The following is a 24167-nucleotide window of genomic DNA, read 5'->3' as shown; positions in this document are numbered from 1 at the left end:
TGCAAATATTGACCATGCAGGGGCTTATTTTTCCATTTTTCTGCTCGGTTCTTGACTTGTTCTTTCTTGTAGGCCTGCTTTGTTTGATTGGTGTTGAATAGTTTCTTGTTCTTGACCATTAAGTGCATCTTCTTCACTGTCCTTGATATATTCTTCAAGGCCTCTTTTCTCCTCCTCTACTGTTTGATGGACTTGCAGCATTTCTCTTCCACCTGAGCTACAAGGGAGGTATAGCCTATCGACATCACTGCGGGGGTGCAGAGCATGATTGATGGTCATGATTTTCCTGGTCTTACAATCTAGAGTCTCTAGCTCTGACTGGGTCCAGTCTATTATTCCTGCAGTATCTGATGACAGTTATAGCCCAAGTGTTCATGGCTTGTATGGTGTTCCCGCCATTGAGTTTGGACTTGAGGATTTTTCTAACTCTCCTGATGTATTTCTTCCAATCTTTCTTTTAACTTCAGTGTGTGCAATGTAATCAGCCTGGAGAAGGCCCAAGTATTTGTAATGTTCTTTCTCTTCCAGGTTCTTGATCTTGCTTCCATTGGGCAGTTCTATTCCTTCTGTTTTTGTTATTTTTCCTCTGTTCATTATTAATGCAGCACACTTGTCTAGTCCAGACTCCATTGCTATATCGCTACTGGATATACGGACAGTGTTTAGCAGTGATTCAATTTCTGACTGAGACTTTCCATACAACTTCAGATCGTCCATGCACAGCAGATGGTTTCTTTTACTTGATGTTTTAGATGTTTGGTATCCGAGGCCTGTTTTGTTTAGCATTTGTGAAAGTGGGCTCATGGCGATTACAAACAACAGAGGGGATATTGAGTCCCCTTGGAAAATGCCTCTTCTAATGCTAACCTGTCCAAGTGTCTCGCCATTGATTGTTAACTGTGTACTCCACATGCTCATTGCTTTTTAAAATAAATATCTGAATGTTTTTGCTGACACCAGTTGTTTCTAAACATTTTAGTATCCATGTGTGAGGCAATGAATCAAAGGCTTTCTTGTAGTCAATCCATGCAACACTTAGATTGGTTTTTCTTCTCTTGCAATTTTCTAAAATCATTTTGTCAATTAGAAGCTGGTCTTTTGTGCCTCTGGTGTTCGGGCAATTTCCTTTCTGTTCAACTGGAAGCTGTTTGTTAGTTAATAAGTGTTGCATCACTTCATCTGCTATTCTTCCAGTTAATAATTTGAACATGGTTGGCAGACAGGTTATTGGTCTATAATTACATGGAACTGCACCTTTTGCTGGGTCTTTCATTATGAGATGAGTTTTCCCAGTTGTTAGCCATTGTTCAATATCACCGCCTTTCATAATGTGATTGAACTGTTTTGATAGTTGTTTATGAAGGCTTGTTAGGTGTTTAAGCCAAAAGCCATGCAGTTCATCGTCGCCTGGAGCAGTCCAATTTTTAATTTTCTTTGCTCTTTCACTTATTAATTCTGGTGTCATTATTAGATCTTGCATTTGTTGGTTACATTTTTTGACCTCTTTCAACCAGCCTGCATTTTTATTATAATCTATTGGATTGTCCCATAATTTCCCCCAGAATTGCACTGTTTCTTCTTTATTTGTTGTTTCTACGTTTCTTGCAGTTTCTCCTTCTATGCTTTGGTAGAAACGTCTCTGATTCGACTGGAATTGGAGATTCTGCCTGTGTTGTGTAATTCTGGCTTCATATCTGCTAATCTTCTTTGACACTGCTGTAATTTGCTGCTTTATTATTTCCAGGACTTCTCTAATTCTCCTTGAATCTAGGTGGTATTCTTGGATCAGGTACTGTTTGGTGTTTTCATTCTTCAGCTTCTTGTATTTCATATCTTTCAATTCACTAGCATCTGATCTAAGCCTGGAGATTTTATTTTCTAATCTAATCTTCCATTTAAGTGATGTGCTGCTTTCTTTTTTTACAGGTCCACTGATCTTATATCCAAGCTCTTGTGTTGTTATTGTTGCTGCATTGTACATTAGTTGGTTTGTTTCTTGCAAATTATTGGTTGTTATTTCTGCAAGTGCAGCATTGACATCTTTTAATGCCTGAGCAAGTTGTTTTTTGGCAACTGTTTTAAACCTGGAAGTCGAACCCTGGTGGTTGTTTGGTTCATGTGCTCAGTTATTTTTTGCTTTAGTTCTTGTTGCTTTTCTGTTAAACAGCATTCGGGTTTTTGAGGTGAAGGCAAAAGGGAGGTTGTCTGGTTTTGATTTTGAAACAGTTCAGCAACAGTGGCATCCTCTATTTCCAACACCTCCTCCACCTGCGCCTGAGTAACTTCTTCAATTGATGGTAATTCTTCTTCCATGTCTTGAGCCTGTGTTGCTCATTGTAGTTCTTCCAGCTCAACTCCTGTGAATACTTTATTTCTTATTATGTATCTTCTCTGGTCTGCTAGCCTTTGTTCTGTTATTTCTGTATCTGGATGCTTCTCTTTCCAAATTTGGTACATTCTTTTTAAATAACCTCTTCTAGTTGGACTAGACTTGTAATAGCAGATCATTATTTCCTTGGCATTTTTCGTGCATTTTTTTTGGTTAAGCGACGTTTCTTCCAGTAACCTTGCAGTCTCCAGCCCTGGTTGCTCAGCTGAAGATCCTGAGTCCTGTTGCCCACTTGCCACCAGATGTCCAGGGACTACAGCACCTGGCGCGGTCCTTGTTGACCCGGGCGATGACCGATCCGGTATAGATTTATTAAAGTTACGTCTCACCATATTGTTGATGGGAGAGGCACTCTTCGTCTGGCTCCTCTGGTGAGACCTGTCCAGTATGGTTGGACCACTGGCATAGCTCTCACCTTCCTCAGAGCACACAAGCCCCACAACCACGTCAAGGTATTGCCTCACTGGGGGTTGTTGTTGTTGTTATTTCGATTTCTATACCGCCCTTCCAAAAAATGGCTCAGGGCAGTTTACACAGAGAAATAATAAACAAATAAGATGGAACCCTGTCCCCAAAGGGCTCACATTCTAAAGAGAAACACAAGATAGACACCAGCAACAGTCACTGGAAGTACTGTGCTGGGGGTGGACAGGGCCAGTTACTCTCCCCCTGATATATAAAGAGAATCACCACGTTAAAAGGTGCCTCTTTGCCCAGTTAGCAGGGGTTTGAATTCCTTCAGAATGCTTGGGTAGATGCCATCTGGCCCTGGCGATTTGTTAATGTTTACCTTTTCAAGACAGTAGAACATCTTCCCTTGTTACCTCAAATTCAGTTCCTCAGCCACTACCCAGTTCCTCAGCCACTAAACCCGAAAAGCTCAATTCTAGAGAGGGTATATCGTCAGTATCCTCCGCCGTGAAGACAGATGCAAAGAACTCATTCAGCTTCTCTGCAGTCTCCTTATCATCCTTAATAATCCCTTTCAGATCCTCATCATCTAAGGGTCCAACCGCCTCCCTGACAGGTTTTCTACTTCTGATATATTTAAATAAGTTTTTGTTATTCCCCTAGACATTTCTAGCTACATGCTCTTCAAACTCTCTCTTTGCATCCCTTATTGTGTCCTTGAATTTCTTTTGCTAGAGTTTATGTTCCTTCCTGTTCTCTCCATTTTCTGAAGCAAGTCTTATTCCCTTTTATAGCTTCCCTGATTCTACTTGTTAGCCATGCTGGCATCCTCCTGAACTTGGTGGTACCTTTCCCCCTTCTTGGTATACAAGAAGGTATACCTTCTTGCTCACTTTGAACACTCTAAAGAAAATGTAGCACAGTTAATACAAGCAAACGATACTGCCTCTCCTGCTGATTCTGAGTCTCAGGAAAAGGGAAGAGAAATGTGCATTGCATCTCACCTTTTGATTATTTGGATCTCCCTATGAATATGTGCACATTTCCCCTTGAGATCCCCAAGCCCCAGAAGAAGCATGGGAGGAGGGCTGGTCTTGTGGTAGCAAGCATGACCCCTTTGATAAGCAGGGTCTTCCCTGGTTGCATATGAATGGGAGACTACATGTGAGCACGGTAAGGGGATAGAGCCCTGTGGGGATGTAACTGCTCTAGGATGAGCATCTGCACGCAGAAGTTTCCAGGTTCTCTCCCTGGCATCTCCAATATAGTCCTGAGAATGGTTCCTGCCTGCAAAACTTGGAGAAGCTACTACTGTTAGTCTGTGTAGACAATACTGAGCTAGATGGACCAATGGTCTATTCAGTATATGGCAGTTCCCTATGTTCCTACGTTCATCAAGTGCTCCCTCTGTTGCTGCTTCTTAGAATGATCAAAGTGGTCCTGAGATTGTACCCCAAAATGCTCTGCAATGTTATAATGGTTTACTGCACAAGGGGATGAAGATGGCTTGAGCACCACCTGCACCCCTGATGTATGTCCACAGCTGTGAGGAGGCTGTGCCACAGGGCAGCAGAACTCAGTGGTAAAGGCCCCATGAACTGAGTTAGGTGGCACACATCCCATTTGAAATAATGGGGACCATGCTGCACAACTATGGGCATGGAGTCCTTTCCTCTGAATGCTGATGCCCTGTGGCACAGACTGCTTGCAGCTGTTTACATGCATGCACACAGGCTCATGGGTGACGCTCAAGCTACCCACACCCCCTTGCACAGGAGGAGAGCTGGTCTTGTGGCAGCAAGCATGAATTCTCCCCTTTGCTAAGCAGGGTCTGCCCCACTTTGTATTTGAATGGGATTATATATGTGAGCACTGTAAGATATTCCCGTTAGGGATGGTAGGGATGTGCACGAACCTGTTTGGAGGCCCTTTTATGGGCCTCCGAACAAGTTCGAAAGACCAGTGGTTTGGCCGGTTCGAAGGTGGGGAGGTACCTTTAAGGGTGGGGGAGGGTGCTCTTACTGCTCCCGATGCGTTTCCCCCACTGGTGCTGCACTTTAAAAGGGTCTGGCTGCCCCATTGCCTCGTCAGACCAGAAGTGACTGGAAGTACCCGGAGCGCATGTCAGGGCATGTGAGCATGCACATTGCATTCATCCACGTGTATGTTGGGTGCGCACATGCGTCCAATGTGCACACATGTGCCGGGTACTTCCGGTCACTTCCGGTCTGATGAGGCAATGGGGCAGCATGAAGGTACGCTGCTGCCCCACCAGACCCTTTTAAAGTGCAGCACTGGTGGGAGAAACATGGCGGGAGGGGTAAAAGCACCCTCCCCTGCCCTTAAAGGTATCCCCCCTCCACCCTCAAGCCACCCCCTGCCAGTTCCGTGCACATTCCTAAAGGACGGGGCCGCTCAGGGAAGAGCATCTGCCTGCTTGCATGCAGAATGTCCCAAGTTCCCTCCCTGGCATCTCCCAGATAAGGCTGAGAGAGACTCCTGCCTGCAATCCTGGAGAAGCCACTGCCAGTCCGCATAGACAATACAGAGCTAGATGGGCCTATGCTCTGACTTGGTATATACAGTGGTGCATCTAGGCGCCCAGACCTAAAGGGTTTTGGAGGGTCCCCTCCTCCACCACCCCTCGAGCCCCCCCCCCCGCCTGCTATAGGGAAAGTTGGAATATATATATTTTTTAAATTAAAGTCACCTATCTACTGACCTGCACTTCACATTACGTTCCTGCCACTCTCCTGTTCCAGGGGGGCTCCAAATATCCTGGGGCGGCCCTCCCTGCAGCCCTCCACTGCCCCCACCATGCTGATCTCATTTTTGTGTGCTATGGGGGGTGGGGGCTGAAAGCCTCAATCGAGTGGGCCTCTGTGGTAGCAGTGGCTAAGCCAATGGTCCTGACCTGGGTCTGGCCTGATATCACACAGGCTTATGATGCTCGCGACTCACACTGCAGAGGCACGCAGAAGCAGCTCACCTGCTCAGGCCTCCAGCCAGGCCCAGGTCCAGACCATTGGCTTAGCCACCAGCACCACAGAGGCCTGCTCAGCTGAGGCTCTCAACCCCCACCTCCCGCTCACACACATGGCACACAAAAAAGAGATCAGCACAGCAGGGGTGGCAGGGGGCTGCAGAGTCCCCCCAGGACATTTGGTGGTCCCCTCCCAGTGCTGAGGACCAGACTGCATCCCAGAAGACTGGTCAAAAGAGCACCGCTGGGTATATGGCAGCTTCCACAGTATATAAGCCAATAAGTTCTAGCTTGCATCCGCAATTCATATGGGACATTATTCATGCTGCTTCCTGCATGGCTGGCTCCTCTGGTGAATTGAGAGTGCACCCCAGAATCCTTTGCAGGGTCACTAAAGGATCTTCTCAGTAACCTTGGGCACTGAGTGCCTTCCACCTTGCCTACATTGGCAAAAAGCATTAAGTCAGCCCTAGTTCTATGGCTCTGGAAGCAAATTTCTGTCGAAACTTACTATATCTGCAGTATAGCTTACACAAAATGAGCTATTTAGTTTCAAAAGCCAAAATAGGGCAATGCCTTTATTAGGAATTCCTAAAACGTCTCAAAGTAGTGAGCAAGACTTTGAGTTTTCCCAAGTTCTCTTTGCTCACTATTTTGTAACATTTTGTTGGTCCAAATAAGAGTATTAGGAACATAGCAACACAGATAGCTACCATATGCCAAGTCAGACCATTGGTCCATCTAACTCAGTATTGTCTACACAGACTGGCAACAGCTTCTCCAAGGTTGCAGGCAGAAGTCTCTCTCAGCCCTATCTTGGAGATTCCAGGGAGGGAACCTGGAACCTTCTGCATGCAAGCATGCAGGTGCTCTTCCCAGAACAGCCCCATCCCCTAGGGAGTACCTTACAGTGCTCACGTGTAGTCTCCCATTCAAATGCTACCAGCGTGGACCCTGCTTAGCAAAGGGGACAATCCATGCTTGCTGCCACAATACAGACCCCTACCTCCCCCCACCTAATTGATCAACATAGTTATCTTCCATTTTTGTGTATTTCGTTTCAGTTTTGCAATTGTCAAAAAAGAGAGCTCTGCTTCTTGGTGTGCTTTTGAGGCTTTCTTGAAGTTCAAACATGGAAGTGAACAGAGAAGGAACTGCTCTTTATTCAAAACCACACTTTGAGTATGTTAAAAGTGCCTTTCTTTCAAGTTACCACAGGGGTCCAACAATGGTGGACAGCAGAGGGGTGAGCTACATGTCTGGGGAATTGCCATCCTTCCTTGTCCCCTTCTGTCATGCCTAAAAGGATAGGGCAGAGTTATACAGGGCAGTGGAGCCTTGAATGCTGACCACTGGAAATATTGTTCAACTGCTTCTCAGACTTCACCAGGCATTGCTCACACACTTGCCAGCATATTTTCAGAACCAAAAGGAGCTAGAACTTTGTCACCTTATTTTAGAAAAGGAAAACCAAGATCCTTAGGAAGCTGAATTTTGCAGGGAATTGCACATTCCAAGGTTCTTCAGCATTCTCAAGAAATTTTACTTATTTATAAAAACGATTATATATGTATAAAATGTCATTTATGCAATCTTATAGTTTTACCAGCAAGTTGGGAACTCAAAGTGTGTGTGTGTGTGTGTGTGTGTGTGTGTGTGTTTAAATGGTGGGACATCTGGTCATAACAAATATCACCAACAAACCTCTTTTCAGTTTGTTACTGATTGGATGTTTTGCATGTATATAGAGTAGGTCACAGAAAGGCTAAATGTAGAAATAACAAGCAGCTATTGACTTCTTCCAAGATGTCTACTTCATTGAGCAAGCACATGTCAATAGATCGATGCAGCATGCATAAGCCTTTGACTCTGCGGGAAGCTGGCTCTGTGTACAACACAACCCGTCTTCTGGGAATGCAAATCAGAGAACTCGTAATCTGGAATTAATTATTTAACATGTACACTCAAATGCTCCATTTTACATATTAGATTTACTATGATCACAATACTCTGAATTTCAGCAAAATGGCTTTTTAAAAATGCACTTTAAAGTAAGCTGTGCATTTTCAAATACAAATTACAGAAACATTTATATAGCTGCTTTGCCTCTTGCATAATTTGGCAAACTCGTGACCCTTGCTGAGCTTCTGCATGTGTTTAGCTTCTGTTGATATATAACCAGTGGAGTGGAAGGCAATGAAGTTCTGTTAAAGGGATAGAGTGGGCTATGAATAACAGTCAATAACTCATACAAATATCACACACACCCCAACACACACACACACACACACACACACACACACACACACACACACTTTCTTCGTCTGCAAGAATATTCTGGTCCATGTTTCTTGCTCTGGTAAGCAGAAGAAAGGAGAACAAAGTATGCAGAGAAAGGAAGAACACAGGCCATTGCTTGCTTGTATCCTGAACTCCATTTGCTTTAAGTGCAGTACATTGTCTTCAGCAACCTCTGCTGGCAAGCCCTGAAATTAAAGCATTCATCATTCTGTTTATAAACACAAACCCTTCTGAACATGACTTTGGAAGACTGAAATTAGCTTCTGAGAAAAATGGGGAAATCAAAAATATCATTTTTGGGGTACATAATTCTAACTGTTGCTTTTCAAAACTATAATGCAGCGTTGAGGCTGAACTTTCAAAAGGAACTGTTTGATGGAGTATTGTAAGCAGAGAAAAGCCTCAAAGATCAATGAACTTTTCTATGGGAAATATTATGGAGCCCTGACAGGAATGGGAAAACAAGAAACAAAAACACTGGCTTACATCAACTTACACTGGCAACGGTGGCTGGGATCCCCGACCTCCTCATGTACAAGTGGAAAAGGCTTCCATACATCCTTGGTGGAGGGGATGATATATAGAAGATGATAGAACCCCTTTGTGCCTCATGGGGTGCAGCACCAAAGGAAGGGAATTTTGAAGGAATTTTAAGGGGGTGCTGCTGGATTGTGGAGAGTTGAAAAGCCTCCTTGTACACGAGTGTGTAGTATTTGGATCTTGGCCATTGGCTCTTTCTCTCTCATTGATACATACATAGACATATGGGTCTCAATCTGTATATGCAGTAGGGAAATCAAGCCTGCTGATCCATTTCCAGTCACCTACTGTTTATTCAGCATGTCACTAGATGCTCTCCAGAACATTGACTAGGCTTAAAGACTCTGCCTTCAACAAGACAGGGATGAACAGAGAAAGACTTGACTATGAGTAGTGGGGGAAGTAGGGGACGGTTAGATGGCACTGGAGGTGCAGGCAAGGTTTGCCTTGTTCTGATGTGCTGAAAATGTTGATCTTGAAGAAGGAAATGGGAGGGAAAAGGTGGCTTCAGGGATTCAGTACATATGGAATTCCACTCTTTCTTGGACAATGAAAGGGGCTTCCCTAAACTTGCCTTTCAGAGCTCTTGCCTTGAGGGGAATAGAACCCCTTAAGTCATGGCTGCCTCACCCACTCAGAACCCCTTAGCTTTGGGGATGCTGAGTTGGGCAGTCCTCCATGTACATATCCAGGGACTTGTGGCAAGGAGGAGGTGAGGCAATCGTGACAATTGCTTTCAGGCTCAGAGCTGAGGTAAAGTAGACCTTGCTCCAGTGGGCTGAGTCATGCAGAGGTGTGACCTCTGATGACTCCACCCTGCACTGGGGTTGGACATTGGGGATCAGCCTGTAGCAGATCTTGGTTACTTAATAAAGTTCTGCCCTTGTTTCAACACAACCCTTGTGTCTTGCCTCTTTATTCATGTGAACTGCCTGGAACCTTTTGGCTTAGGAGGCATAAAAATTTAGTAAGTAAGTAAATCTTTAGTCTGGGTCCAAGAAATACAGGTATTATAAATCATGGTGGGTAAACCTATCAACAGTTATTTGGTTTTTTTCTAATTAGAATATTTCTACTAATCAGCAGTTCTCAACACAGCTCACAATAGATTTAGAAACAATACAATACAAAAATAAACCACTGTTATAAAAAACAACAACTTACCTACAAATAAAACCATGGTGCTTGGTGAATAGATTATCCAACAAAGAAAGCCATGCTCCTGGTAGCCATCTCTCCTCACCTTAGAAGGTAGATGCTCACAGAACATAGCCTTTGGTGAAGAACATAAAAATCAGGCAGCTTCATATAGGATTAGGCAGGCTTACAGATACCCTGGTCCCAAACAACTTAAAGTTGTAGGTCAAAACCACCATTTTGAATTGTGCCCAGAATCAGATAGGTAGCCAGTAAAGATATCCGTGGTAATATTATTAGGAAGGACAGCTGAACAGCTTCCATGTTCAAAAGCAGCATATCACCAAATCTGCAGGGAAGCTATTGCCTTAATGCCCTGCTTTTAATTGTCCAGAAGCAACTCTGGAAACCATCCGATACAGGAAGGCAATTATTTTGTCCATATCCTAGTGTCAAAAAATGAAAAGATCAATTTTGGTCTGAATGAATGAATGGATGCAAATTTTACTGTGCAAAACTGGGTCCTAGATATCATTTAAGAAGCTTTTCCTGGTCGTAAGAACCATTTGTAAGACTCAATATTTCATGCATATTACATTTAATCTACTGTCTGCAAGGAACTTTTAATTGCCCCATTGCCAAGTGATAGGTGTGTGAGAAAATAAGGAAATGTGTTTGATGTTTCCCCCACCTCCTCCTTTTGGTGAAAACCTTGTGTGACTTGCAGTGTCTCTAGCAAGATGAGAAACAACACCTGTTAACAGCCATTAACAACTGCTGTTGGCAGGATCTTTAAAGCAGAACCTTTTAAAAAGTTATTTTGTATAATACACATACTTACAAACCACATTTCTACTGTACATGCCAGAAAGCATTAAAAATATCATCTATAAACTTGTGATATGTTATTTATTTATTTATTTATTTATTTATTTATTTATTTATTTATTTCAGACCCTCTTTTTTGTGCAAACATTGGAAAGGAGAGGAAATAGTGATCATCGCAAGATAACAGCCATAAATTTATGGTACTTGATTAGTGCTAACATTTTCCTCTAAAACAGGGGTTCCTGACCAGTGGTACTCTAGATGTTGCTCAAATACATCTCCCATCATCCTAGGCCACAATAAATTGTACCTGTGGATGATAGCTATTGTAGTTTAGCTACATCTTGAGTACTGATGACTGGGAACTCCTACTCTAGAATAACCTTCATACCAATGATACGTTTTAATGTTTCATATCCAGATGCTTGAAGACTCAGAAAACCTAGACTGGATTTTATATTTGAGTACTGTAATGCAACATCATAGGGGACAATCTAGAATTCTTCAGAAACAGTGATTCTCCAAAATGTCGAACTCTATAATAAATGTCAAGGGAAAATTCAACAGGTGCAGCAGCTTCGTCTATCACTCCTCCAGTGACCTTTCTGTGGTATGCAAAGACAAGGTGGTGGAGTTGAACCAGGAAATATTAATAGTTTAATGAAACAGATTATGAGGCTATTCGTACAAGCATGCTAAACCGAGCTAAGAGAGCCTAGTCCAGTTTTGCACACTTGTGTGAACCACCGGGATCGTGCCCGATCTCGGTGGCTACATGGCGGCAAACCCGCCTAAGTAGCCTCCTGCTAAAATGAGGTTAAGGATGTAAGCGCTACCTTAACTTCATTTTTTAATTGTGTGTCTGCCATGGATGCTTGCGCACTGGCACACTCAAGAGGGGGGTATCCCAGTGATGCACCGTGCACTTGTGCAATGCAGTATTGGGACTCCTGAGTGTGGTGTGACGCGTGGTGGCATGTCCCAGCCTATTACAGAGAGGCAAGAACAGCCTGCTTTTCCATGCTCTTGCTGCTGGCTGTTTGTTAGCACCACCTCTACTCTAAGACTGGAATACAAGTAACTAAAGCCCCATTCAAAAGCTGGCCTGGATCAAGGAATGGATTAAGCAAAAACACCACACTTTTCACCCCACTCCAGGATTTCTTGGCCCTCAGCCTAAACAGAAGAGAGGAAGGAAGGATTGCCAAGCTGCAACTATCCTCCTGGCCACGTGCCCTGTCTTTGCATTCCCTTGCCTGCCAATGCAGAACAAGAAAATGGGGAACGAGGGGCCCAACATGACTCTTAGCCATCACTAGCCCCACAGCAGCTTCCACGATGGTCCTGCAGGGCCAGGGGAGTTTTTTTCTTATGTCAGCATAAGGGACTTCCATGCAGTGGGGAGTGGTAGCTCATCAGTTGCTTTCTATGTCCCTGTTTAGGACCTTTTGCCAAGGTCTCTGTGAAACATTGCTTGGAACTTGAAACATTTCTGCCACATTCTGAACTGATTAGCTCAGTTGCCCTCAGTCTGGCTTCTAGTTTCCTTTTTAAAGGAACTGTCTGATCTGTTCCTACACCAGGTGCCATGTTATGTATCTGCTTCTGGTTTGGACATGCTTCTTTGATATGCTGTATCATATTTATATTGCATCACAGAACTTGTGCAACTCACAACTTGTTTTTTCCTGAGTGCAACCTGAGTCCCCATACTAAAGTTCCTAGTCTGAATTGCTCACATGTCAAAGTAGCAATTAAATATTTTTTCTTGCTGGACTGTCTGCCCCACTAACTACAGACACATAGAAGAGGGCATTAGAAAATAACAGAGGCAAAGTCTCTCCCTCTTCCTCTCCAGAAAAGTGGTGAGGAGTGTGTCCAGGAAAGAAATTCAATAGGTGCAGATTCCCAGTTACTTGACACATGTACCCAAAGCTTTTCTGTCTGATACAAGCCACAGTGCTACTGTAACATGTGGGTCCTAAAGGGCCCAAACAGCAATGGAATTTTCAAGAGTGCACTAAAAGTAAAACAAGTGATATTTATGCAAATATTCATTAACAGAAACATTTAACTCAACAGTTCTCACATATGTCTTTCCCACTCCGCCCTCGTCTTCAAAAAGCCCATTATTCAATGGATCCAATCTGCTTTAGGAAGAAGGAAAGTAAAACAACTCTCCAACTTGAATTCCTGGCTTGATCCAGCTCTTCTGTTTTCAAGCACTTTACTTGCCACTTTCCATGAAGGCCCACAAGTCAAACTCAAGAATGACAGGTACTGTGCTATGGGGCAGTTTGACAGCATCTACCTGTCTCCCTATGAGGCGGTGCTGTTTGGGACAGCCACTGTTGTAGCATTCTTTGGGGCTTTTAGGGCCAGCGAGCTTTTCCCCAGGAGATGAGGGCGGTCATTTGCCCAGGGTGGTTCAGCCTAGTCTTTATGCAGAGTTCAGTTATGTTGCAGTTGAGGTTCTCCTTCCTGCTCCACTTCCTGGTTAGCAGTCTCTGGGTTGATTCTGCTCTCTGGGTTAGGAGCAAGCTGTGGCTAGTAGTAACTATGGTGACTGACATAGGCTCAGACGTCATACTAAGCTAGTGTAGTTATTAATCAGGAAAGGGAAATCACATGGAGGGCGAAATTGGGGAGGAACTGAGCCATGGTTTGGCAGACAAGGAGCAGGGCACCTGAACATAGTCTGTAGTGAATGGCTTTCATTTTCTTTTTGCTTTTTCTCAAAACTGTCTCTGAAATATTGCAGACATATGATGTAATTTTTTATTTTTATTTTTACTGTTATGCATGCAGAGAGCAGCCAGCAGAGGGAGCAGGCTCTGACTTCAAGTTACATACCCTACAATTGCAAAACTAATATTGACTTTATTGATGGGACATCATTAATAATGCTGATAGCAAACACTGAAGCAAGTGTCTGCTGTTATGTTACATTTCCTTCCTTAGGTACAGATGAGGCGTGAGAGAAAAGAGTGTTTTATGGCGGGGAAGCAAGAGTAGTAGAATAATATATTTTCAAGATTGCAATTGAAGAACAAAAACCAAACTCCAGAAATATGTGCTAATGTCATACTATCGTTGGATGATGCTTATGTTAGTAATTTATACTGTAATCCTGTAGCCACTTTTATAAAGTTCTCAAAACTCCAAAAACACCATGGATTTTATAAGTACTACTCTAAAGATGATACATTGTTATAACTTTGCTATACACTGGCAAACATCAGCATGTACAGCTTTAATCAATGTGAGATTCACAAATCACTTGTACATATTGGTTATAGACTGCAACAACAATACCGTGTGTGTGTGTGTGTGTGTGTGTGTAAGAGCGCATGTTTGCATGAAATTAAGAGAAAGCAGTGCACACTTTGGTTCTTGATCAAGATAATAGAAACTTGCTATAATTAGTCCAATATCTACAGGAAATGGCATAGTTCTGCTATAAGGTACAGGCAACTATAATATATTTGAAGACTAGCAACAATTCATCAGTCAAGTAAAATTATTCAAATGATCTCCTATGTAATTATGCATTGATGCTCTACCCAAATCGAAGGTCAAAGGTTCCCAAAAAAATATTATGGTTATTGTATGATTATTGTACACTAGTATTTTTAAGCCCGTTATGATAACGGGCGCTAGCTTTCTATCCCGTCTTTTCTGTCTCTCTCTCTCTCTTTCTGTCTCTTTTTTTCCCCCTTGTCCCCTCTCTCTTTTTGTTTTTGTTTTTGTTGTTGTTGTTGTTGTCTCTGTTTTTGTTCTTCCTTATTTTGCTTATACTTTTTTTGGGGGGGGGTGGATGAATAACGGCCAAAATGGCCCATGAGAAGGTGGCCGCCCCCGCCTATCGCCCTCCCGCGCACCCAGCTGCTGGAGCCCACCTTACCCACTCCAGCCCGAAGGAGAAGAGAGGAACTCGGGAACAGAGCTACTCTCTGTGTTAAGCTGCTGCCCATACTGTCGCAATGGACGCAATAGGCGTCCTTTGCGTCCATAGCGGCAGTTTGAGCAGTGACTTAGCACAGAGAGGAGTTCTGCTCGTGAGCTCCTCTCTTTTCCCTCGGGCTGGAGCGGGTAAGGTGGTCTTCGGCAGCTGGGTGGGCGGGAGGGCGATAGGCGGGGGCGGCGACCTTCTCATGGGCCATTTTGGCCCTTAATCTTTTTGGGGGGGGAGCGGGGAAGGTGATTTTGGGCAGCTGGGAGGGCGGGTGAGCAGGCGGGGGCGACGGCTGTGAGCAGGCGGGGGCCTCGTTGGCAGCTTCGCCGCCACCTCGCCCAGCTTCCCTGTCCCCCATCTCGGTCTTCCCCCGCCGCCATTGCCCTCGCCTTTTTCAGGGCAGCCGCTTCTGGTTGCCTCGGCCTCCTCTCGCCGTGCCGCAGCTCATGGCCGAGGCGGCGGCTCTGCCGCCGCCTCGGCCACTTTCCCCCGCCGCCACACACCGGCTAATGGCTGCCCGTGGCTGTGGGACACTGGTGTCTGCAGTCCTGTGTCCCTTGGGCTCTTCTGGGCCTGCGCTTCGCGCAGGCCCAGAACAGCCCAGGGAGGCAGGGACGCAGATCCCCAACGTTCCAAAGCCACGGCCACTCACTTAGCCTTTTATTATATAGGATGAGTTGCACTGGTTAGGTTCAATCATAACTGGAAGACATTATCTGAAATCTGGACGCTGTTGAATGGTGCTTGAATGTTTCTGCTGTAGTTTCTTAGTAGGGAGAAAAAGGCACTCTGCACATGCACAGAAGTCTCTGTTGTTACTTCAGATGTGCCCTGCCACTGAAAAACTGGTTCTTGGGCTGATGAGCATTCTCTCAACTGTCCACCGTCCCCAATCAGATAGATACTTTTATTTTTAGAAATGAAAATTACAAGGTTTGACTACAGTATATACAAACCTCTGTGTATTTGGCACTAAACACACACACACACACATACACACACACCTCTGCACCCAAGCAATCTAAATGCTGTGCCAAGAAATCTGAAATCTGCACCTTATATAGATTATGGACATTGTAGAACTGGAAAAGGTGTAGAAGAGGGCAAGCAAGATGATTAGGAGACTGGACCATCCTTATGAGGCAAGGATATAGCATCTGGGTTTGAAAAAGAGGCGTAAGGGGAGAGATGATAGAGGTATATAAAATTATGCATGGAGCAGGAAGAATGGACAGAGAGAAATTTTTTGCTCTCACAACACTAGAACCAGGGGTTATCCCATGAAATTGAACGCTAGGAAATTTAGGACCAACAAAAGGAAGTACTTTTTTCACAAGGTACATAATTAATCTATGGAATTCTCTGCCACAGGATGTCGTGATGGCCACTAGCTTGGATGGCTTGGCTAGTAGTGTGGTGGCTATAGGCCACCTCCAGCTTAAGAGCCAAGATGCCTCTAAATACCAGTTGCAGGGGAGCAACAGCAGGAGAGATGGCAAGCCCTCACCCCCTGCCTCTGGGCTTCTTGGAGGCATCTGGTGGGCACTGTGTGAAACAGGATGCTGGATTAGATAGGCCTTGGGCCTGATCCAGCAGGGTTGTTCTTATGTTCTTATGCAGTTTTCTCCGAAATGATATCATGTTTGTATTTTGCATAATTAATTCTCATTTTACTCACAAGGAATTGTCCTGGGCCCTCAAGTCTCCTCCCAAATGCCTGGTATTTCAAATACCTCTCTTGCATCTGAGATTTCAGCAGCTACTCCTCACATACTTTCAAGCCTTAGGAGTTAAAAATTTTAACAACCCAGTTAAGATTGTTGTCTATGATCCTGTAAAAGGATATGTCTTTTTTTCACACCAGAGGAAGAGACTGGTAGCTTTCCCTTTCACTTTTGGGTTTCCCACAGTTTCTCATTGTGGCCACATTCAGATGTAACGGCTGACCGCAGTTAATCGTGGCCGAGGTTGTAACTCTATTACGCCCAAATGCACGAAACTGCGATTATGGGCTGAAAACCACCTCCAATTTGCCTCACCAAACTCCAGTTTGAACTTTCAGTTATCTCTAAGTTTCGCTGCTGACAATTGAGGGGTTGCCACCAAATAATTACATCCGACTGCTGGTGCAGCTATAACCACAGTTTCACACCTGATTTTCAAACTGCAATCATAGAGGCGGCGGCACAGACCCGTCCGAGAACATGGCTGCTCCATGCTTTCAGCTCTTCTCGCTGGCAGCCTCTTGGAAAATCAGCCCCACCCCTCCTGTCAGCTATGCAGCTACGGAGTTGCTAGGCTACAGGGATGATGCCACACCCTATCCTGGACTTGTCAGCCTGTCAAGCTTCACTGTAACTTGGGGACATTCCCTCTTCCCACTCTGTCCCTTGCTCCCCCACCTGGCAAGTGGTAGGGAAAGGGCACGGGATGACAGGACGGGCACTGAGTGCTTTGCTCCCTGAGAAGGGAACAACAGTGACGTATGTTCACAAACACAAACACTGCAGGTGGACACACAAGCAGGGCACCCCATCACAGCTCCAGGAGGGAAGCAAATGGCTGGGGAGGGGAGGGGAGGGGAGAGGGACCCGGGGTCAGGTATAAAAGGCAGACCCAAGCAGGGAACCGGGAGCAGCAACATTCTATTTTTTCACATTTAGGTTGGGGAAGGGGGGCACATCCCCTTCCCCTTGAGAGTTATCGATCCCTAGGTTTACACATGAGAAGAACTACGTAGTATTATCTATGCATGCTGGCACATCAGCCCATTATCCCATGGACTGCTCTCTCATGAGAATGGCAGCGTAAGGGAACTCGATACCAAGCCAGGATGCTCCATGCAGGAAGGCCACAAGGACGGGTACTTGGGTGAGTGCTGTCCCAGTCTCAGCAACTGCTGCCAGGCTACTGTCAAACCCTGCACCTTGCCAGCACGCACATCCATGGGGGGGGGGTGCGCCCCTGCCTGCTGCCCCAAAGGGCAAGCACAGTGTCCCAGGGCAGCTGGAACCGGGGCTCTCCTTTCCCAGGACTTCCCGCGCTGGGTGATCTGCAAACAATGCCATGCTGGACCAAGCCTGGGAACTCTGAATGGTTTTAAAGGGCCATACTCAACCCATGTGTCTTCACCATCCACACAAGTTAGTATGCCCTGGCAAAGGGCTCCCTCATGGCAGAGATAGACTGCATGAGCAGGGTATCCCCTCTTTGGCTGGGGAGCAAATATCTGGGTGTGTGCTTGTGGGCTCCTGTCTGGGTTTGAGGGACTGCCACAAGCAGGGATTCTGGAACTGCCCAGTTCTATCTTTCTAACTAAAAGGTTGGGGAAGGGGTCCAGCCCTTTCCCCTTTGGGGGGTTCTTGCTCCCCAGGCTTACTCATGATCAAGGCCAGTCATGAGGATCAGTCTTAGGTAAACTGAAATCCTTCTTGAAGGATAACATAATAATATAAGAACAGCCCTGCTGGATCAGGCCCAAGGCCCATTGAGTCCAGCATACTGTTTCACACAGTGAAGCCCACAGGGCATACCCTCTCTCCTGCTGTTGTTCCCCTGCAACTGATATTGAGAGGCATCGTGCCTCTGAGGCTGGAGATGGCCCACAGCCATCAGACTAATAGCCCTTGATAGACCTGTCTTCCATGAATCTGTCTAAACTACTTTTAAAAACATCCAAGCTGGTAGCCATCACCACATCCCATGGCAAGAAATTCCATAGATTAATTATGCATTGTGTGAAAAAGTACTTCCGCTTGTTGGTCCTAAATTTCCCAACCTTCAGTTTTGTGGGGTGACCCCTGGTTCTAGTGTTGTGAGAAAGGGAGAAACTTTTTTCTCTGTCTACCCTCTCCACTCCATGCATAATTTTATACATTTCAATCATTTCTCCCCTTAGTCACCTCCAGGGGGCACTGAGAGGGCGGTAGAATGTATGTGGGGAGGGCACCGGGTAATAAGCAGAATGGGTACTTAAGGGTGGGAGTATTCACTGCTGCTGAGTGCTGCAGTGGCACCCCACGGGTGGGGTGCACCAAGAATATGCCCTGTGGCCCTGTGGGCCAGTCCGAGCCTGGTCACCTCTTTTCCAAGGTAAAGAGCCCCAGATGCTGTAGCCTAACCTCATAAGGAAGGTGCTCCAGGCCCCTGGTCATTTTTGTTGCCCTCTTCTACACCTTTTCCAGTTCTACAATATCCTTCTTAAGATACGGTGACCAAAGCTGTACGCAGTACTCCAGATGTGCCCGCACCATAGATTGGTATAAGGGCATAATAATATTAGCAGATTTTTTTTTCCAATCCCCCTGCTAATGATTCCTAGCATGGAATTAGCTTTTTCCACAGCTGCCGCACACTGAGATGACACTTTCAATGAGCTGTCCACCATGACCCAAGATCTCTCTCCTGGTCAGTCACCGACAGTTCAGATCCCATCAGCGTATATGTGAAGTTGGTGTTTTTTGCCCCAATGTGCATCACTTTACACTTGCTTACACTGAACCACATTTGCCATTTTGTCACCCAGTCCCTCAGTTTGGAGAGATCTTTTTGGAGATCCTCACACAGGATACAGCCACCCAATCCAGGGCTCACTGGCCAGGCATGAGAGTAAAGGGCCATGGGGACACCCTGAAACAACTCATATAAAGGACCATTAGAGGGGAGGGGAAAGAATTGCCCGGACAAATCTGATACGATGCCAAACAGCAAAACATCCCCTTCTCCCACTAACACCTCCCTCACAGGAGTGTCAGGCCATGGGTGCTCTAAATAGAGCAAGGACGTTTTCTGGATGGCAGCCACGAGGAATGGTACCTCAGAGATTGCTTTCCTCATCTTGGGGACTACAGACAAGCTGCTGCGAAACCATGCCCCTGCCAGCCTGCCTGCCCATGTGTACACACAAACTCTTGCTATCAGCCTGGAATGGCCACTCTGCCATCCGGGGATGGCTGAAGAATGGGGGCTCCCCTCTCTCATGAATTCTTGCATCAGGAGATATGCATACGGTGCGATGGTAGACTGTAACCCAGGAATTTTGAATCAGTTTAAAGGTCCGTCCTGGTGCTTCCCCCCCTCCCCTCTGCACATGCACCTGAGCAAGCACAAAGGGAGCATCTAGATGGCCTTTGGGGCAACAAATGTGTGCACAGGGGAAGAGGGTGGGGAGTTTTCAAGGAGATCTGTTCTTTTTTTTTACCCCCCAAAAAGTGGGGAAGTGGGGACCAGCCACTTCCAGGCCACTTCCAGCCCAGGAATATTCATGAGCAGAATCAGGGCCTATACAGGGCCTGGATCTAAAGGCCTTTGGAGCCCCTCCCCCCCGCTGCAAGTCAAGCATCACCCACCTACACACACACACGCGCACACACACACACACACACGCACACACAGTGACACACACAGGGACTATTCTCACAATCGGGAAAAATTGGGCTAGGAAAGCCTAGCCCAATTTTTCCTGATCATGAGAACCACCGGGCTCATCTGCGAGCCTGGTGGTTCTTGAGCGGGTAACCCGCTCCTGTAGCCCTTCTCTTAGCCTGGGTTTGCGGAGCAAGTACTCCACAAACCAGGGCTATCTGGTCGTGTGTAGCTGTGGCACAGCTCCGCGCCATGGTATTCGTGAGTAGACCCCCGGAGGGGAGGCGAAAAGCCGCCTCCCAGCTCTGGGGGTCACCCCAGTATGCCCTGTGCACTTGCGCAGGGCATACTGGGGCTTCCGGGGGCCAAGCGGCCCCCAAGCTCCCCAGCACCCACCGGCTCTGTCATGGAGCCGGCAATCATGTGGGCGGCCAATCCCTCCGTGCTCGCTTAGCCCGCTCTCCCTGCTCACCGCCACAAACCGGGTCTCACTGATCGTGAGACCCGGTCCACAGTATTTTAAACACGAGGGTTCTTGAGGGCACAAACAGCAACTGAACTCACAAGAATGTAAGAATATAAAACAGATATATTTATGCAAATATGTATTAGCAGAAACATTTCAACACACAACTTAACATATTCCCATCCCACATATTTCTTTCCCCGCTCTGTCTCTCAGTCGGTCACAATCACACTCGGCCGCCCGGCACAGTGACCACACCACCCAGGGCAGACTAAAGAGGATCAGGGGGTCCCCAGGCCCTGGACTTTGGCCCCGAAGTCCAGGAGTAAGATAACCTCTGTCTGCAATAGACCACTCAGACAATGCCTGCTCACACGAGTATCAGGCCATGGATGCTCTAAATAGAGCTGTGCAGTGCTGTTTGTTGGAAAGCTGTGGGCAGAGGTATCCCAGAGACTGCTTTCCTGATCCCGGGGATGGCGGCCAAGTTGCCACAGAAGAATGCCCCCTGACTGGCTGTCTGCCCCTGTGCACAGGTGCGCCCTCACCTGTGGCACTTGCTGTCACCCCCACTACCCTGGGGTTGGAGGAGAAGAGGAAGATGCCCTTTCCCGTGATTCCCCACACCCACTTATTTATTTATTTATTAGAAACATTTGATATACTGCCCCCTCCGAAGACTCTGGGCAGTGTACAAAAACATGCAAAACAAGACAGCATTAAAATTACATTCTAAATAAAACTAAGGTAACTAACAAAAGAGAAAAAGGAAAAGAAGCAAATAGGTAAACTACAGAGTAAAAGCCTGGCGAAAAAGAAAAGTCTTCAATAGAGATTTAAAAATCAACAAGGAAGATGCTAAACGAATCTGCAGGGGAAGGGAATTCCAGAGAAGTGGGGCAGCAACCGAGAAGGCCCTTTCACGGGTCCTAGCACCCCGAACCTCTCGGAAATTGGGGACCGACAAAAGGGCCATCTGAGCAGATCTAACCAGATGGGATGTAACTGGGTGGGAGAGGCGGATCTGTAGGTAGACAGGTGCCAAACCCCGCAAGGCTTTGAAGGTCAAAACCAGGACCTTAAATTGAACTCGGTAGCGAATAGGCAACCAGTGCAATGACTGCAGGAGAGGTGTTACCCTGTCATATTTTTTGGCACACATAAGTAAACGAGCCGCTGCATTCTGGACCCGTTGTAGCTTTCCGATCGTCCTCAAAGGTAACCCTAGATAGAGGGCATTACAATAATCTAGGCGGGAGATAACAAGGGCATGGGTCACTGTCTTTAATGCTTGCCGATCAAGGTAAGGGTGTAATTGACGAATCAGATGGAGCTGGGCAAAGGCACTTCTGGCTGCAGCCTCACCTGCTGTTCAAGCAGGAGGTGCAAGTCCAAAAGGACCCCCAGATCACGTACAAGCTCCTTTGGGGGCAGCGCCACCCCATCTAAAACAAGGTTCACATACAGCTGTTGGCCAGTACGAGGGCTGAGTAAAAGTAGTTTAGTCTTGGTGGGATTCAGTCTGAGCTTATTTTGACTTATCCAGACCGAAACAGCTTCCAGGCATCGAGTAAGCACACAAACAGCATCTCCAGAATGGTCTGGGATGGCAATATACAGCTGAGTATCATCAGCGTATTGATGAAATCTCACACCAAACTGGGAAATGACCTGACCCAGCAGCTCCATATAGATGTTAAAGAGGACAGGGGCAAGAACTGAACCCTGGGGAACTCCATAAAGGAGTGGCTATGGGTCAGAGCATCTGTCCTCAATGCATACCGACTGGACACGCCCACTAAGGTAAGAACGGAACCACTGTAAGACAGTGCCCCCGATACCCAGCCCATGCAGGCGGTCAAGGAGGATAGCATGATCGATAGTGTCAAAAGCCGCTGAGAGATCTAAAAGGACCAAGAGAGGGATACTACCCTCATCAAGGTCCCGAAGAAGGTCATCTACCAGAGCGAGCAATGCTGTCTCTGTGCTATGCTGAGGCCTGAAAACCAACTGATAAGAATTAAGATAACCAGTTTCCTCCAAGACCCTCTCAAGCTGGGCACATACAACCCTCTCTAACACCTTTGCTACAAAAGGGAGGTTGGAGATTGGCCTATAGTTGTCAAGGACCTCAGGGTCCTGGGAGGGTTTCTTCAAGTGAGGGCGAACTATCGCCTCTTTTAGGGCTGCTGGTACAAAACCCTCATGTAGCGAAGAGTTAAACAACTCCCGTAGCCAAGACAACATTCCCACCAGCTGTTCTAACCAGCCAGGAGGGACAAGGGTCCAAGCAACATGTTGCCGCACCCATACCCGAGAGAATCGTGTCCATATCCTCGACCAACTCAAAGGTGTCCCATATAACATCACAGGGTGGAATCTCCTCTCTCTGATCAGATCCTACAGAAGTAGAGTCCAACTCTAGCCGAAGGCGGGTGACTTTATCAGCAAAGAATTGAGCAAATTGATCACAGCAGCCAGTTTGAACATCTACCAGCTCCTCTCTCCTAAGAAGGGAGCGGGTAATCCAAAATAAGGCCGCTGGATGAGAGTCAGCTGATGCGATAAGAGCGGAGAAATAGTGAGATTTCACCACTCTTATCGTCCTAGAGTATTCCCGAATATGGGCAAGTAGTCGCATTCGGTCATCTTCAGCACCAGTTTTCCTCCAACAACGTTCCAAGCATCTTTTGGTCTGTTTCATCTCCCTAAGCTCCTCAGAGAACCAAGGGAGCCGGGATCCACGAACCATAAGAAGACGCTTGGAGGCAATTTCATCTAATGCCCTCGTGGCCTCGATGTTCCAAGATTCCACGAGCTGCAATGGAGAAACGCCTACCAGATTGAAAGGAATGTCCCCAAGAGCCTCCTGGAATTGGACAGGATCCATGTGGCACCTGGGGCGGACATCCGTGTTGTAGTGCTGTCCGATAAAGACAGGGATCTGCTGCAATCTGCATATTAATCAGAAAATGATCGGACCATGGCAGGGGAGAGATGACAATATTTTCCATGACCAGATCTGCCTGTCATTGCCCTGAAAGATAAACCAAGTCCAAGGTATGTCCACCCACATGAGTCGGGCCCGAAATGATCTGAGACAAGCCCATGGTAGCCATAGAGCTCATGAACCCCTGAACCATCAAACCCACATCAGGAGCTGGAAGATTGAAACCCCCCAGAACCATAAGTCTAGGGGTCGTAATCAACAGGCCTGACACCAAATCAACGAGCTCGGAAAGGGCAGCAGATGGACAATGAGGAGGTTGATAAACCTGGAGAAGCCCAAGTTTGTCACACCGACCCAGACTTACAGAAAGACATTCACACCCCGTCACCTGTGGGATAGGGGCCCTGATCAACATAAGAACTTCTTTAAAAATCACCACAACACCGTCCCCCCCGACCGTGACCTTAGGGATGATGAAACATAGAGAAGCCAGGTGGACACATCTCAGTGAGGGGAACACCCCCATCCAGATCTAACCAGGTCTCAGTGATGCAAGCCAAATCTGCCTGTTCATCTAAAAGGAGATCAAAGATGGAAGAAGATTTATTACAGACAGATCTGGAATTAAACAACAGCATCCTGAGACCATGGGTGGCTACAATCTAATCACTAAGACCTTATCTGCATATGGTGCACAGACGGAGAGGACCCGGGAGTTTTGAATTTGTGTATATGTATGGAGCCACCTAATGGCGCAGCGAGGAAATGACTTGACTAGAAAGCCAGAGGTTGCCGGTTCGAATCCCTGCTGATATGTTTCTCAGACACCAATATTGGGCAGCA

General features: G+C 46.3%; 1 long non-coding RNA gene across 2 annotated transcripts in view; it reads right to left on the bottom strand.

Moving 5' to 3' along the window:
• Nucleotides 1–7755: 7755 nt before the first annotated feature.
• LOC128328823 (uncharacterized) overlaps nt 7756–24167 on the bottom strand; it is a 28473-nt gene continuing 12061 nt past the window's right edge. For both annotated transcript variants that reach the window (XR_008309408.1, XR_008309407.1), the window contains exons 3-4: nt 9789–9897; nt 7756–8269 (exon numbers count right to left, since the gene is read on the bottom strand). This is a non-coding gene — a long non-coding RNA (uncharacterized LOC128328823). The remainder of the gene's footprint in view (nt 8270–9788; nt 9898–24167) is intronic.

The sequence above is a fragment of the Hemicordylus capensis genome, chromosome 6 (genome assembly GCF_027244095.1).
Source record: "Hemicordylus capensis ecotype Gifberg chromosome 6, rHemCap1.1.pri, whole genome shotgun sequence".
In the NCBI taxonomy this organism is placed as follows: Eukaryota; Metazoa; Chordata; class Lepidosauria; order Squamata; family Cordylidae; genus Hemicordylus; species Hemicordylus capensis.
Note: the sequence above shows the minus strand (reverse complement) of the source record. Positions and strands in the feature narration are given on the sequence as shown.